The 14238-nt window shown below is 45.3% G+C and overlaps 1 pseudogene; it reads right to left on the bottom strand.

Annotated features, from left to right (window-relative positions):
• LOC140207962 (uncharacterized) overlaps positions 1–13344 on the bottom strand; it is a 69432-nt pseudogene extending 56088 nt beyond the window's left edge.
• Positions 13345–14238: the final 894 nt, after the last annotated feature.

Here is a 14238-nt window from a genome sequence, read left to right as displayed (position 1 = left end):
GAACTCCACTTTAGAGGGAAACTAAACGAATATGCAGCATAACAGAGTATCTGACGAATTAAATAACAAACTAAACTTAAAACTCAACTGGAAAAACTAACTACATCGCACCAGAGGTCTCTCTTTATATACCTGGTGAGAACATGTCATCAGGTGACCTCACATCGGTGGGAAAATTACATCATGTGATCTCCACAAGACGATTACATCATGCTCATCACATACTTAATTACATCATAGAAACCATAGAAACTACAGCACAGAAACAGGCCTTTTGGCCCTTCTTGGCTGTGCCGAACCATTTTCGGCCTAGTCCCACTGACCTGCACACGGACCATATCCCTCCATACACCTCCCATCCATGTATCTGTCCAATTTATTCTTAAATGTTAAAAAAGAACCCGCATTTACCACCTCATCTGGCAGCTCATTCCATACTCCCACCACTCTCTGTGTGAAGAATCCCCTCCTAATGTTCCCTTTAAACTTCCCCCCCTCACCCTTAACCCATGTCCTCTGTTTTTTTTTCTCCCCTTGCCTCAGTGGAAAAAGCCTGCTTGCATTCACTCTATCTATACCCATCATAATTTTATATACCTTTATCAAATCTCCTCTCATTCTTCTATGCTCCAGGGAATAAAGTCCTAACCTATTCAACCTTTCTCTGTAACTGAGTTTCTCAAGTCCTGACAACATGCTTGTAGACCTTCTCTGCACTCTTTCAACCTTATTTATATCCTTCCTGTAATTTGGTGACCAAAACTGAACACAATACTTCAGATTCGGCATCACCAATGCCTTATACAACCTCATCATAACATTCCAGCTCTTATACTCAATACTTTGATTAATAAAGGCCAATGTACCAAAAGCTCTCTTTACGACCCTATCTACTTGTGACACCACTTTTAGGGAATTTTGTATCTGTATTCCCAGATCCCTCTGTTCTACTGCACTCCTCAGTGCCTTACCATTAACCCTGTATGTTCTACCTTGGTTTGTCCTTCCAACATGCAATACCTCACACTTGTCTGTATTAAACTCCATCTGCCATTTTTCAGCCCATTTTTCCATCTGGTCCAAGTCCCTCTGCAGGCTCTGAAAACCTTCCTCACTGTCTACTACACCTCCAATCTTTGTATCATTGTATCATCATGGTCATAAGACAGTCACAAGATACCCATGAGGTATGCAACACCTGTAATATCATGGGCTCATAACTTGTTAACCAGCCTCATGTGTGGCACCTTGTGAAACACCCTGTGAAACTGCAGGTTCACATCATCAACCGATTCTCCTTTGTCTATCTTGCTATTACCACTTCAATAAATTCAAAGAATTTCAACACACTGTTCAGGCAAGATTTTCCCTTGAGGCAAACATGCTGAAGGCCGATTTTATTATGTGCCTCAAAGTGCCCTGAGAACACATCCCGAACAACTGACACTAATATCTACCCAACCAATGAGGTCAGACTAACTGTCCTAAAACTTCTGTTCTTCTATTTCTCTCCCTTCTTGAATAGCAGAGTGATATTTCCAAATTTGGAGTCTTCCGCAACCATATCAGACTTTATTGATTCTTGAAACATCATTACTAATAGCTCCACAATCTCTTCGGCCGCCGCTTGCAAAAATCTGGGATGTACACCATCTGGTCCAGTTATCTATTTACCTTCAGACCTTTTCTGTTTCCCAGGAACCTTCTCTCGAGTAATGGCAACTTCACACACTTCTGACCACGGACATCTGGACTTCCACCTTTCCGTTGGTTGCTTCCACAATGAAGACTGATATGAAATACTTATTCAGTGCACCAGCCATCTCCTTGTCCCCTATTACTACTCACCCCACCCTCCCCAGGCATCGGTTCCCCTGGTTCGATACCCACTCTTGCCTCTCTTTTACACTTTATGTATCTGAAGAAACATTTGGTATCATGTTTAATGTAATAAGCTAGCTTCATATTCCATCCTTCATTTCTGAATTACTTTTTTAGTTGCCTCTTGTTGGTATAGAAAAGTTTCCCAATCATCTAACTTCCCACCAGTTTTTGCTCTGTTATCTGCCCTCCCTTTGGCTTTTACGTTGGCTTTGCCTTCTCATCAGCCGTGGTTGTATGATGTTGTCTTTAGAATAGTTCTTCCTTTTCGGAACGTATATATCCTGTGTCTTCAGAATTGCTTCCCGTAATTTCAGCCATTGATGCTTTGTCGTCATCCCTGCCAGTGTTTTTCTCCCTATCAAATTTGGCCAGTTCCTCTCTCATGCCTCTGTAATTGTCCTTATTCCACAGTTGTACTGATACATCTCACCTTAGCTTCTCCCTCTCAAATTTCAGGATGAATTCAGTTATATTATGATTGCTTTCCCCTCAGGGTTCTTTTACCTTAGGTGATCTCATTCCGTTCATTGCACAACACCAAATCCAGAAATGCTGATTCCCAGCTGGGCACAACCAGGAGGTCGTTGCCCAGCTGTGTGCCTCAGTTATCTGTTCGCACCCTTACTCTTCGTGATTTTTAGAAGTAACCTGGATGAGGAATTGAAGGGATGGGTTAGTAAGTTTGCTGATGACACAGAGGTTGGGGGTGTTGTGGAGAGTGTGGAGGCCTGTCAGAGGTTACAGTGGGACATTGATAGGATGCAAAACTGGGCTGAGAAGTGGCAGATGGAGTTCAACCCAGACAAGTGTGAAATGGTTCATTTTGGTAGGTCAAATATGATGACAGAATGTAGTATCAATGGTAAGACTCTTGGCATTGTGGAGGATCAGAGGGATCTTGGGGTCCAAGTCAATAGGACGCTCAAAGCAGCTGCACAGGTGGACTCTGTGGTTAAGAAGGCATACGGTGTATTGGCCTTCATCAATCGTGGAATTGAATTTCAGAGCCGAGAGGTAATGTTGCAGCTATATTGGACCTTGGTCAAAACCCACTTGGAGTACTGTGCTCAGTTCTGGTCACCTCACTACAGGAAGGATGTGGAAACAAAAGAAAGGGTGCAGAGGAGATTTACAGGGATGTCGCCTGGATTGGGGAGCATGCCTTATGAAAACAGGTTGACTGAACTCAGCCTTTTCTCCTCAGAGCGAAGGAAGATGAGAGGTGACCTGATAGAGGTGTAAAAGATGATGAGAGCCATTGATTGTGTGGATAGTCATGGGCTTTTCCCCAGGCCTGAAATGGCTGCCACAAGAGGGCACAGGGAGTAGGTACAAAGCTTGGGAGTCGGTACAGAGGAGACGTTGGGGGTAAGATTTGTACGCAGAGAGTGGTGAGTGCATGAAATGGGCTGCCGGCAACAGTGGGGGAGGCGGACACCATAGGGTATTTTAAGAGACTTTTGGATTGGTACATGGAGCTTAGAAACAGTTATGGGTAACCCTAGTAATTTCTAAGGTAGGGGCATGTTTGGCACAACTTTGTAGGCTGAAGGGCCTGTATGGTGCTGTACGTTATTCTATGTAAACACTTCAGAAGCAGGGAAAATGACCCATAATGTGGAAATGAGCCATGAATAAGGAGGTTAACTACCAATGTCATTCTTCCTCAGCCCAGAGATTTGAGTGGTGAAGAACATCTCAGACAGAACTGCAGTCAACTTGACTTCTTCAGTCTGCAGAAAATTCAAGGGGAACCTCTTCACCCACAGAGTGGAGACTTTTGGAACCCATCACCACAGGGAGAGCGAGAGAGGAACAACAGGGGAGGACTGAAAAGGACTGTCATGGAACAGAATCACTGGCAGGGTCCAGCCGGCCTGAGTTGACTCTTTACTGTACACAGGGTGTGTTATAAATTCACTAAGTACCAGAGACAGAGTTTACAATAGAACTGATTTATTTGTCTCAGATCCAGAATATTAAACTCCAGTCCCATTAAAGGTGAATGTGTAGCAGAAGTAACTCCTCCCATGCCCAGTGACCAGGGTTTCAGGTTTCAGGTTTATTATCACCGGCATTTTAAGTGAAATTTGTTGATTTAGCAGCAGCAGTTCAATGCAATACATATTTTGGCATAGATAATAATATAATACATAAATTAAAACATAGTAAATAAACAAGTAAATCAATTATGCATAATGAATACATGATTAAAATGTGTAAAAACACAAATGCTGCATATTAAAAAAGTGTCCAAAGCTTTCAAAGTCCATTCAGGAATCGGATGGCAGAAGGGCAGAAGCTGTTCCTGAATCGCTGAGTGTGTGCCTTCAGGCTTCTGTATCTCCCACCTGATGGCAACAGTGAGAAAAGGGCATGTCCTGGGTGCTGATGGTGCAGAACTGGGTGTGGTGACCAGCAGCAATAATTGCAGAGTTCAGCACCAACAGTCACTCTCAAAATTGCATTCAGCAATGGTGATGGACAAATATCCGGTATGCAGCTTATTGAAACTTCCTCCCCAGTGTGAACCCTGTAGTGTGTCACAAGTTTAGTTTACTGAGCAAATCCCTTCCAACATTCACAGCAGTGTATGGCCTTTCCCCAGTGAGAACTCAATGATGCACATTTGGTGGAGATGGCTGAGAGAATCTCTTCCCAATATCTGAGCAGGTGAACGTCCTCGACCCGGTGTGAACTCGCTGGTGTCTCTGTAGGCTGGATGACCGAGAGAATCTCTTCCCACAGACTGAGCAGGTGAACGGCCTCTCCCCAGTGTGAACTCGCTGGTGTCTCAGTAGGTGAAATGATGAAGTGAATCCCTTCCCACAGTCTGAGCAGGTAAATGGCCTCTCCTCAGTGTGAACTGACTGGTGTCTCTGTAGGCTGGTTGACTCAGTGAATCCCTTCCCACAGTCTGAGCAGGTGAACGGCTTCTCCCCAGTGTGAACTCGCTGATGACTCTGTACGTGGGATGACCGAGTGAATCCCTTCCCACAGTCTGAGCAGGTGAACGGCTTCTCCCCAGTGTGAACTCTCTGATGTACCTTCAGTTCATATGACCGAGTGAATCCCTTCCCACAGTTCGAGCAGGTGAACGGCCTCTCTCCAGTGTGAACTGACTGGTGTCTCTGTAGGCTGGATGACTCAGTGAATCCCTTCCCACATTCTGAGCAGGTGAACGGCTTCTCCCCAGTGTGAACTCGCTGGTGTCTCTGTAGGTGGGATGACTGAGTGAATCCCTCCCCACAGTCTGAGCATGTGAACGGCCTCTCCCCAGTGTGAACTCGCTGATGTACCTTCAGTTGAGATGACTGAGTGAATCCTTTCCCACAGTCTGAGCAGGTGAACAGCCTCTCTCCAGTGTGAACTCTCTGATGTACCTTCAGTTCATATGAGCAAGTGAATCCCTTCCCACAGTCTGAGCAGGTGAACGGCTTCTCCCCAGTGTGAACTCACTGATGACTCTGTAGGTGGGATGACCGAGTGAACCTCTTCCCACAGTCTGAGCAGGTGAATGGCTTCTCCCCAGTGTGAACTCGCTGATGACTCTGTAGCTGGGATGATCGAGTGAATCCCTTCCCACAGTTTGAGCAGGTGAACGGCCTCTCTCCAGTGTGAACTCGCTGATGTACCTTCAGATTAGATGAGCAAAAGAATCCCTTCCCACATTCTAAGCAGGTGAACGGCCACTCCCCTGTGTGAACTGACTTGTGTACCAGTAGTTTGGATGACCGAGTGAATCCCTTCCCACAGTCTGAGCAGGTGAACGGCCTCTCTCCGGTGTGAACTCTCTGATGTACCTTCAGTTCAGATAACCAAGTGTATCCTTTCCCGCAGTCTGAGCAGGTGAATGGCCTCTCTCCAGTGTGAACTCTCTGATGTCCCTTCAGTTTAGATGAGTACGTGAATCCCTTCCCGCAGTCTGGGCAGGTGAACGGCCGCTCCTCGGTGTGAATTGACTGGTGAGCCATCAGGTCAGATGACCGAGTGAATCCTTCCCCACAAATTCAGCAGATGACCAGCCTCTGCCCAGTGTGAACTGACTGGTGTGTCCACAGGTGGGAAGACCGACTGAATCCCTTCTCACACACAGAACAGGTGAATGGCGTTGTCCCAGTGTGAACTTGCTGATATTCCTTCAGTTGAGATGAGGGACTGAATCCATTCCCAGTGTCTGAGCAGATGAATGGGATCTCTCCTGTGTGAAATGACGGGCGTGCCAGTCGGTCAGATGAGCGAGTGAATCCCTCCCCACAGTCTGAGTAGGAAGGATGATCGAGTGAATCTCTTACTCCAGTTCTTAAATATCTGGACAGAGACAGAAAAACTGGCGTGTTGTGTTCGAGATTCCTGTAGATAGATTCCTTGTCGTTTTTAACCTGTAAAAACATTTACAAAATCCATCAGTGGGTGAAGGACAACATTTCACACCAGATCACTTTAGTCACCAAGGTGTGATCTGACATCACACTGTTACAGTGAGGGTCAACGCAAGTTGGAGAAATCATCTTCTAACTTCTGTCCCTATCTAACTGTGATACTACGTTCAGTGAAATATAGACCTGTATTCCCAGATCCCCTTTCTTCTGCAACACTCCTCAGTGCCCTACCAGTCACTGAGTACAGCCTATGTCCTATCAAAAAGCAACACCCCACACTTGTCTGCATTAAATTCCATTTTTTGGTTTCACAACCCATTTTTGCAGCAGGTCTAGATTGCACTACAAGCCATGATAGTCTTCCTCGCTGTCCACTACACCACCAATCTTGGTGCCATCCACAAATTTGCTGATCCAGTGAACCACACTGTCATCCAGATTACTGATATAGATGACAAACAACAACAGACCCAACACTGATCCCTGTGGCACACCACTAGTCACAGGCTTCCAGTCAGAGAGGCAACCATCTGCTACCACAGTCTGGCTTCTCCCAAAGACAGTGTCTCATCCAATTTACTATCTCATCTTGAATGCTGAGTGACTGAACCTTCTTGACCAACCTTCCATATGAGACTCTGTCAAGTGCCTTGCTAAAGTCCATGTAGACAACATCCACTGCCTTGCCTTCATCCACTTTCCTGATAACTTCCTTGAGAGACTCTATAAGATTGGTTAGCCATGACCTACCATGCACAAAGCCATGCTGTCTATCCTTAATCAGTCCACATCTATCCAAATACTTATATATCTGGTTCCTGCACATACATTCCAATAACTTTCCCAGTACTGATGTCAAGCTCACCAACATACAATTTCTTAGTTTACTTTCAGAGCCTGCCTTGAACAGCGGAACAACATTGGCTGTCCTCCAATCCTCCAGTCCCTCACCTGTCACTAAGGATGATTTATATATCTGTGCTTGGGCCCCGACAATTTCTTCACTTGTCTTCCACAGGGTCCCAGGGAACAACTTGTCAGGCCCTGGGGATTTATCCATGGTAATTTGCCTTAAGACAGGAAACACCTCCACCTCTGTAATCTGTACAGGGTCCATGAAGTTGATGCTGCTTTGCCTCACTTCTATAGACTGTGTCCATCTCCGGTGTAAATACGGATGCAAAAAAAATCTCCCCCATCTATGTTGTCTCCTCATATGGATTACCATTCTGATCTTCCAGAGGATTATTTTTTTCCCTTGCAACGTTTTTGCTCTTAACAGGTCTGCAGAATCCCTGAAGAGTCTCCTAAACCTTGTCTGCTGGGGCAACCTCATGCCATCTTTTATTTCTTTCATAAGTGTTCACTTGAATTTCCTGTACTTCATAGGAAGGAAGGAAGGAACGTCGACTCAGACCATGACAGGCCCGCGTCAGGCATTTTCATGCCTTACAAGACGCAGGTTGGAAGTCTGTGTGGGGCGCCACTCCTCGCACAGACACTAGAGCAATGTGTGGTTAAGTGCCTTGCTCAAGGACACAAACACGCTGCCACAGCTGAGGCTCGAACTTCATAAGTATCCCATTTGTTCCTATCTTCCTGTACCTGGTATGCACCTCCTTTTTATTGATCGGGGAGATGAAAGCCAAAGGGGTGATAGAGCTGCATGTCGAGAGGTGGGGGTAGGGGGGGATGTTTAAACTAAAGTTGCAGGGTGAATGGGAGCCTGAATAACAGAACAGATAGTGGAGAGGTTGTGGAGACAGATGTTGTTCAGTCCTCAGACAAAGTCAGGAGTGAAAACGTTGAGCATGGTGCAGTGAATATGCTGAGCCCTGTATATTTCAATACAGGGAGCAGCGTAGGAAAGGCGGATGTGTTCAGGGCATGGAACAAACCCTGGAATTATGACACTAGGATCTGGCAACTGTTTTCTGGGACAGGCTGCTTTATGACAAAGGTGTGCTTGGTAAACGGGAGGCCTTCAAAGTGAAGTTTTGAAAGTACAAAGCGGGTATGTGCTTGTCAGAATAAAAGGTAAAGATAAAAACTGTAGGGAACCTTGGATTTCAAGAGATATTGAGAGGGTGGATAAATCTCCAGGGCATGACAAGGTGCTCCCTCGGACTCTACGGGAGGTAAGTGCAGAAATTGTCGGGGCCCCTAGCAGAGATAATTAAATCATCCTTAGTGACAGGAGGAGGTACCAGAGGATTGGAGAACAGCCAATGTTGTTTCGCTGTTTAACATAGAACATAGAAATCAAAAAAATTAAACAGAGCCTTCAGGCCACAAAGTTGTGCCGACCATGTAACCGATTCTAGAAACTGCGTAGAATTTCCATAACGCAAAGCCCTCTGTTTTTCTGAGCTCCATGCACCTATCGAAGAGTCTCTTAAAAGATCCTATTGTATCCGCCTCTACCACCATTGCTGGCAGTGCATTCCACTTACCCACCATTCTCTGTGTGAAAAACTTACCTCTGACATCCCCTTGATACACATTTTCAAGCACCTTAAAACTGTGCCCCCTCGTGTTAGCCATTTCAGCCCTGGGAAAAAGTCTCTGGCTATCCACACAATCAATGCCTCTCATCATCTTATACACGTAAAAAAGGCTCTGAACATAAACAAGGAAATTATACATTGCTTTGAGGATTTGTTCAAGGTATACACAATTATGAGGGTAAGTGCAAACAGGCTTTTTCCACTGAGGTTGGGTGGGACTATAACCAGAGGTCATGGGTAAGTGGTGAAGGTGAAAATTTAAGGGGAAGATGTGGGAAAACTCTTCACTGAAATGGTTGTGACAGTGTGGAATGAGATGCCAGCACAAGTGGTTCATGCCAGATCAATTTCACCATTTAAGAGAAGCTGGGATAGGTACCTTGATGGTAGGGGTATGGAGGGTGATGGTCCCGGTGCAGGTGGTTGCATTAGACAGCTTAAATGTTATCATCATTGTCTAGAGGGGACAAACGGCCTGTTTCTGCACAGAATTTCTCCATGTTTCTATGACAGAGAAGCTGGCCAAACTTGACTGGAAGGGGAAACTTGTAGGAATAACGATGGAGCAGCAATGGCTGGAGTTTCTGGGAGCAACTCGGGAGGCGCATGGCAGATACATCCCAAAGAAGTGGAAGCATTGGAAAGGCAGGAGGACACAACCGTGGCTGAAATGAGAAGCCAAAGCCAACGCCAATATAAAAGCCAAAGAGAGGGCAAATAATACAACAAAAACTACTGGAAAGTTTTTAAAACCAACAGAAGACAACTAAAAAAAAAAATCAGATATGCTCAGGACATTGATTTATGATTTGCAGGCATTAATGAGTCTTGGTAGCACCCAACAGTCCGAGGCATTTAGAGGAACAAGATCTCCGGGGCCTCAATATCTCTTGAAAACCAAGGATCCCTGCACCAGTTACCTTTCAACTTTTAATTTGGCATGCTCATATAAACTCTACACATTCAATATTCCACTTCTGATGGCCTCCCACTTACCAAGTACTCCTTTGACAGAAAACAGCCTGTCCCAAACCACACTTGTCAGATCCTTTCTGATACCATCAAAATTGACCTTTCCCCAATTTAGCATAAGACAAAGGAGCAGAAGTCGGCCATTCGGCCCATCCAGTCTGCTCCGCCATTTTATCATGAGTTGATCCATTCTCCTATTTAGTCCCACTCCCCTGCCTTCTCACCATAACCTTTGATGCCCTGGCTACTCAGATACCTATCAATCTCTGCCTTAAATACACCCAGTGACTTGGCCTCCCCTGCTGCCCGTGGCAACAAATTCCATAGATTCACCACCCTCTGACTAAAAACATTTCTTCGCATTTCTATTCTGAAAGGGCACCCTTCAATCCTTAAGTCATGCCCTCTCGTACTAGACTCCCCCATCATGGGAAACAACTTTGCCACATCCACTCTGTCCATGCCTTTTAACATTCGAAATATTTCTATGAGGCCTCCCCTCATTCTTCTAAACTCCAAGGAATACAGTCCAAGAGCGGACAAACGTTCCTCATATGTTAACCCTCTCATTCCCGGAATCATTCTAGTGAATCTTCTCTGTACCCTCTCCAATGTCAGCACATCCTTTCTTAAATAAGGAGACCAAAACTGCCCACAGTACTCCAAGTGAGCTCTCACCAGCGCCTTATAGAGCCTCAACATCACATCCCTGCTCCTATACTCTATTCCTCTAGAAATGAATGCCAACATTGCATTCGCCTTCTTCACTACTGACTCAACCTGCTGGTTAACTTTAAGGGAATCCTGTACGAGGACCCCCAAGAATCTCAACCCGTGGTCCAGACCTCTCTTTTTCCATAAAGACTTGGAATCTCATGGCATTATGATCACCAGATACAAGTGTTCCCATACACTATTTTTTGTCACAAGCCCTCGATCATTTCCTAATAGCTTTTTGCACACTTCTACATTGGGAACTCTACATGTTGATTAAGGACACATTTGACAAACTCTACCCCAGATAGTCCTTTTCCAGTATGGTCGACTCAGTCAATATTTGGAAAGTTAAAATCACTTACTATATCAACATATGTTTCTTGGCATAGTCTGCAATCTCTCTACAAATTTGTTCCTCTAAATCCCTCAGACTGTTGGATGCAACCAAGTCCCAGTAAGGGCTACAATATTATGATTCCATGACCTGAGCTCATCTGGCTTTCCTACGATGCTTCTTGCATTCTGAAAAACACAGCTCTGCACATTCATCACACCATGCTCAACCTTTTGATTGCTGACTTTGTCTGAACAACATCTGTCTGGGTGTCAAGAAAGCAACTTCTCCCTCAATGTCACAAAAAAAAAAGGAACTGGTTTTGGAATACAGAAGGAATGGAGACATCAATGGATCTGGAGTTGAGAGAGGAAACAGCTTTAAGTTCCTCGGCATGAACATCACCGAGGATTTCATCTGGTCTTGGCACACCGGCTGTGTGGTATGTGGCTGTGTACCTCTTCCACCTCAGAAGCTTGAAGAAGTTTGGGATGGGGTCCCAAATCCTAAGAATTTTCTACAGGGACACAATTGAGAGCATCCTGACTGGCTGCATCACTGCCTGGTATGGGATCTGTACTTCCCTCAATCGCAAGAACCTGCAGAGAGTGGTGCAGACAGCCCAGCGCATCTGTAGATGCGAACTTTCCACTATTTAGGACATTTACAAAGACAGGTGCGTATAAAGGCCCGAAGGATCATTGGGGATCCGAGTCACCCCAAGCACAAACTGTTCCAGCTGCTACCCTCCAGGAAATGGTACTGCAGCATAAAAGCCAGGCCCAACAGGCTCCTGGACAGCTACTTCCACCAGGCCATCAGACTGATTAATTCATACTGATGCAATTGTATTTCTATGTTATATTGACTGTACTATTTATTATAGGTTACTAGAAATTACACATTTAGATGGAGAATTAATGTAAAGATTTCCACTCCTCATGTATATTAAGGATATAAGTCATTTCAATTCACCCTCTCCACCCATCTGTTCTGCCATTCTGGCTCCAATCCCGCCTGCAACTTTAATTTAACCACCAACCCCTGCCACACACTAGCACTAGCTAGCAAGCCTCACCACTAGTATATTAGATCTCTGCTAGTTTTAATTCCCTAACTAACAAATCCTCTATCAGCCCTTTGAAATTCCTCTGCTAGGTAATCCCCCCTAACAGTTTCTAAAGTGGTCCCCCTGTTGTTGTGTGGGATAGCAACAAGAGTACTCAGTGATGGCTATTTAACCTCATTCCCCTTCCTGACTCTCACCCAGTTTCCTGTGTCCTGCACCTTTGGTGTAACTCAGTTCTCTTCATGTCATATCCATCACCCCCTCCAACTCCCAAATGATCTGGAATTCATCCATTTCCAGCTCCAACTCCCTAACGTGCAGGGTTACAAGCTGCAGCTGGATGCACACCTAGCAGGTGAGGGTGTCAAGGACACTTGAAGTCTCCCCACCTTCCCACCAATGTCCCATCTAATTTTTAATGAGCCGTGTGCCAAAAAATCTTGTGCTGTGCAATTTTTACCCAGTGACAACAATATGTGCACACTGAACTTTAAATAGAGGTACTCATTTTAACAGCTAGTAAATCACTGTCAATAAGAACTTTGATATCCTCTGGGTTTGATCAAGTTCATCTGCATTCTCACACAACCCACGTAGCAGGCCTGTAGAGGGTTAGGAAGAATTTTCTCACTCCAGCTTTTGCACACCATCCATATCTGATTTGCTTGCTAAATGACACTTTTAAAAGTCAGATTTCCAAATATCACTCCACTTCCTCCCACTTGCAAATTCTCCAGCAACTTTTGCATCACCACAATACACACAGTTTCTGTATCGTACATAAATATTTCCCCTGAACCCTCCCCCCAGGCGTCTGACGGTGCTGAGCTTATTGATGGCAATGCCAATGAATATGAAGGGAAGGGCAGTACTCTGTCCGGCACATTTGTGATGTGAAAGCTACTTGTTGCCCAGGACAAAAGTGTTTGATATAATTATGTACCCAGAGAGAGTGGGTCAAAACGTGTTCTCACGAGTAGAAAAGTCCAGAACAAGAGCAGGTAGAAGAAACAACACGCACACAAAATGCTGGAGGAACTCAGCAGGCCAGGCAGCATCTAAGGAAGAGTACTAATGCTGAATTCCTCCGGCAATTCGTGTGTGTTGCTTGGATTTTCAACATCTGCAGATTTTCTCTCGTTTGTGATACGAGGTAGAACAAAGGTGATTTAAAAGCTTTGTTCCCTTTCTCCGAGTTCCCAATCCTTGCATTTAGACAGCTGGAGCTCAGCTCTGTCTGAGAGATCCATCGGTTCCCATTCCCTCATCACTGGGAAGCTCCCCGGGGCCCGTGTACGGGTCGTGGGGCTGAGAGAGAGGGAAGAGATCAGGACTGTCCCGGGATTGCGGGTCACGGTGTCCGGAGCTCACAATAATTATCCCGAATTCGGTGTTGAAAACCCCACCAGCAAACTGTCTCTTACCTGGAGCCGATTTTCCGAGGCCTTTACTGTACTGCGCGCATGCGCGATATTCGGGAACAAACATCAACCCTGACGCCTGCGCATTTGATCGGTGCTTCAGCGACGGCGAAAATTGTTATGCCGAGCTTTCTGGATAATCACGGTGCCATTAAATGTTCCGGCAAGCTTCGGTTCCATGTCCAGACCTCAGTTTTTTTTTGTGTAGAATACCCAGTAGCTGTTTTAACACAGAAAGCGGATCCCATAAACGATTTGCTCAATATCAACAGGTATTCCGTGTATCTAAAGCCAAAGTACAATCCTCTTACAAATGTAAGAGATTCTGCAGTTGCTGGAAATACTGAGACCCACACACACACAATGCTGGAGGAACTCTGCAGTTCAGGCAGCAAATAAGCAGCGGAGTTCACAGGCTAAGCATACTGAAGGAGCTCGGCCTAAACGTTGTGTATTTATTCCTCTCCACATTTGCTGCCTGATCTGTTGATTACCACCAGTAATTTGCAGAAATTAACCACTTTTTTTTTCATTCAACCAGTTTCCAAATGTTTCTGATCTTTCATTTGTAGCCATATCCTGCTGGTCTGATTTCTCCTCCTCCTCGTAAACTCTAGACCCCATCATTCTCTGGAGCCCTAAAGCCCTGAATCATACTGCCAACTCTTTCTGACTCCGCTCTGTCGAAAATTCATTCGCTGGTCTGCTGTCAGGCTTGAGAGGCGCATTGCAACAATCCAGCTGCCTGAAGCACAGTCCATTGAAATTAGTGGAAATGACACAAAACGTCGGAAAGAGCGGGGAAGGAGTTTAACCAACTTCGTCCAGAGCCTTGAAGAACGTCAAAACCACAGTGAGCACGTCGTCTTATTCAGCCTGGAGACAATCATGCAGGAGATTCATGCAGGTGTATAGGATGATGAGAGGCATTGGTTGTGTGGATAGCCACAGG

This window comes from Mobula birostris, chromosome 13 (assembly GCF_030028105.1).
Source record: "Mobula birostris isolate sMobBir1 chromosome 13, sMobBir1.hap1, whole genome shotgun sequence".
Lineage (NCBI taxonomy): Eukaryota > Metazoa > Chordata > Chondrichthyes > Myliobatiformes > Myliobatidae > Mobula > Mobula birostris.
Note: the sequence above shows the minus strand (reverse complement) of the source record. Positions and strands in the feature narration are given on the sequence as shown.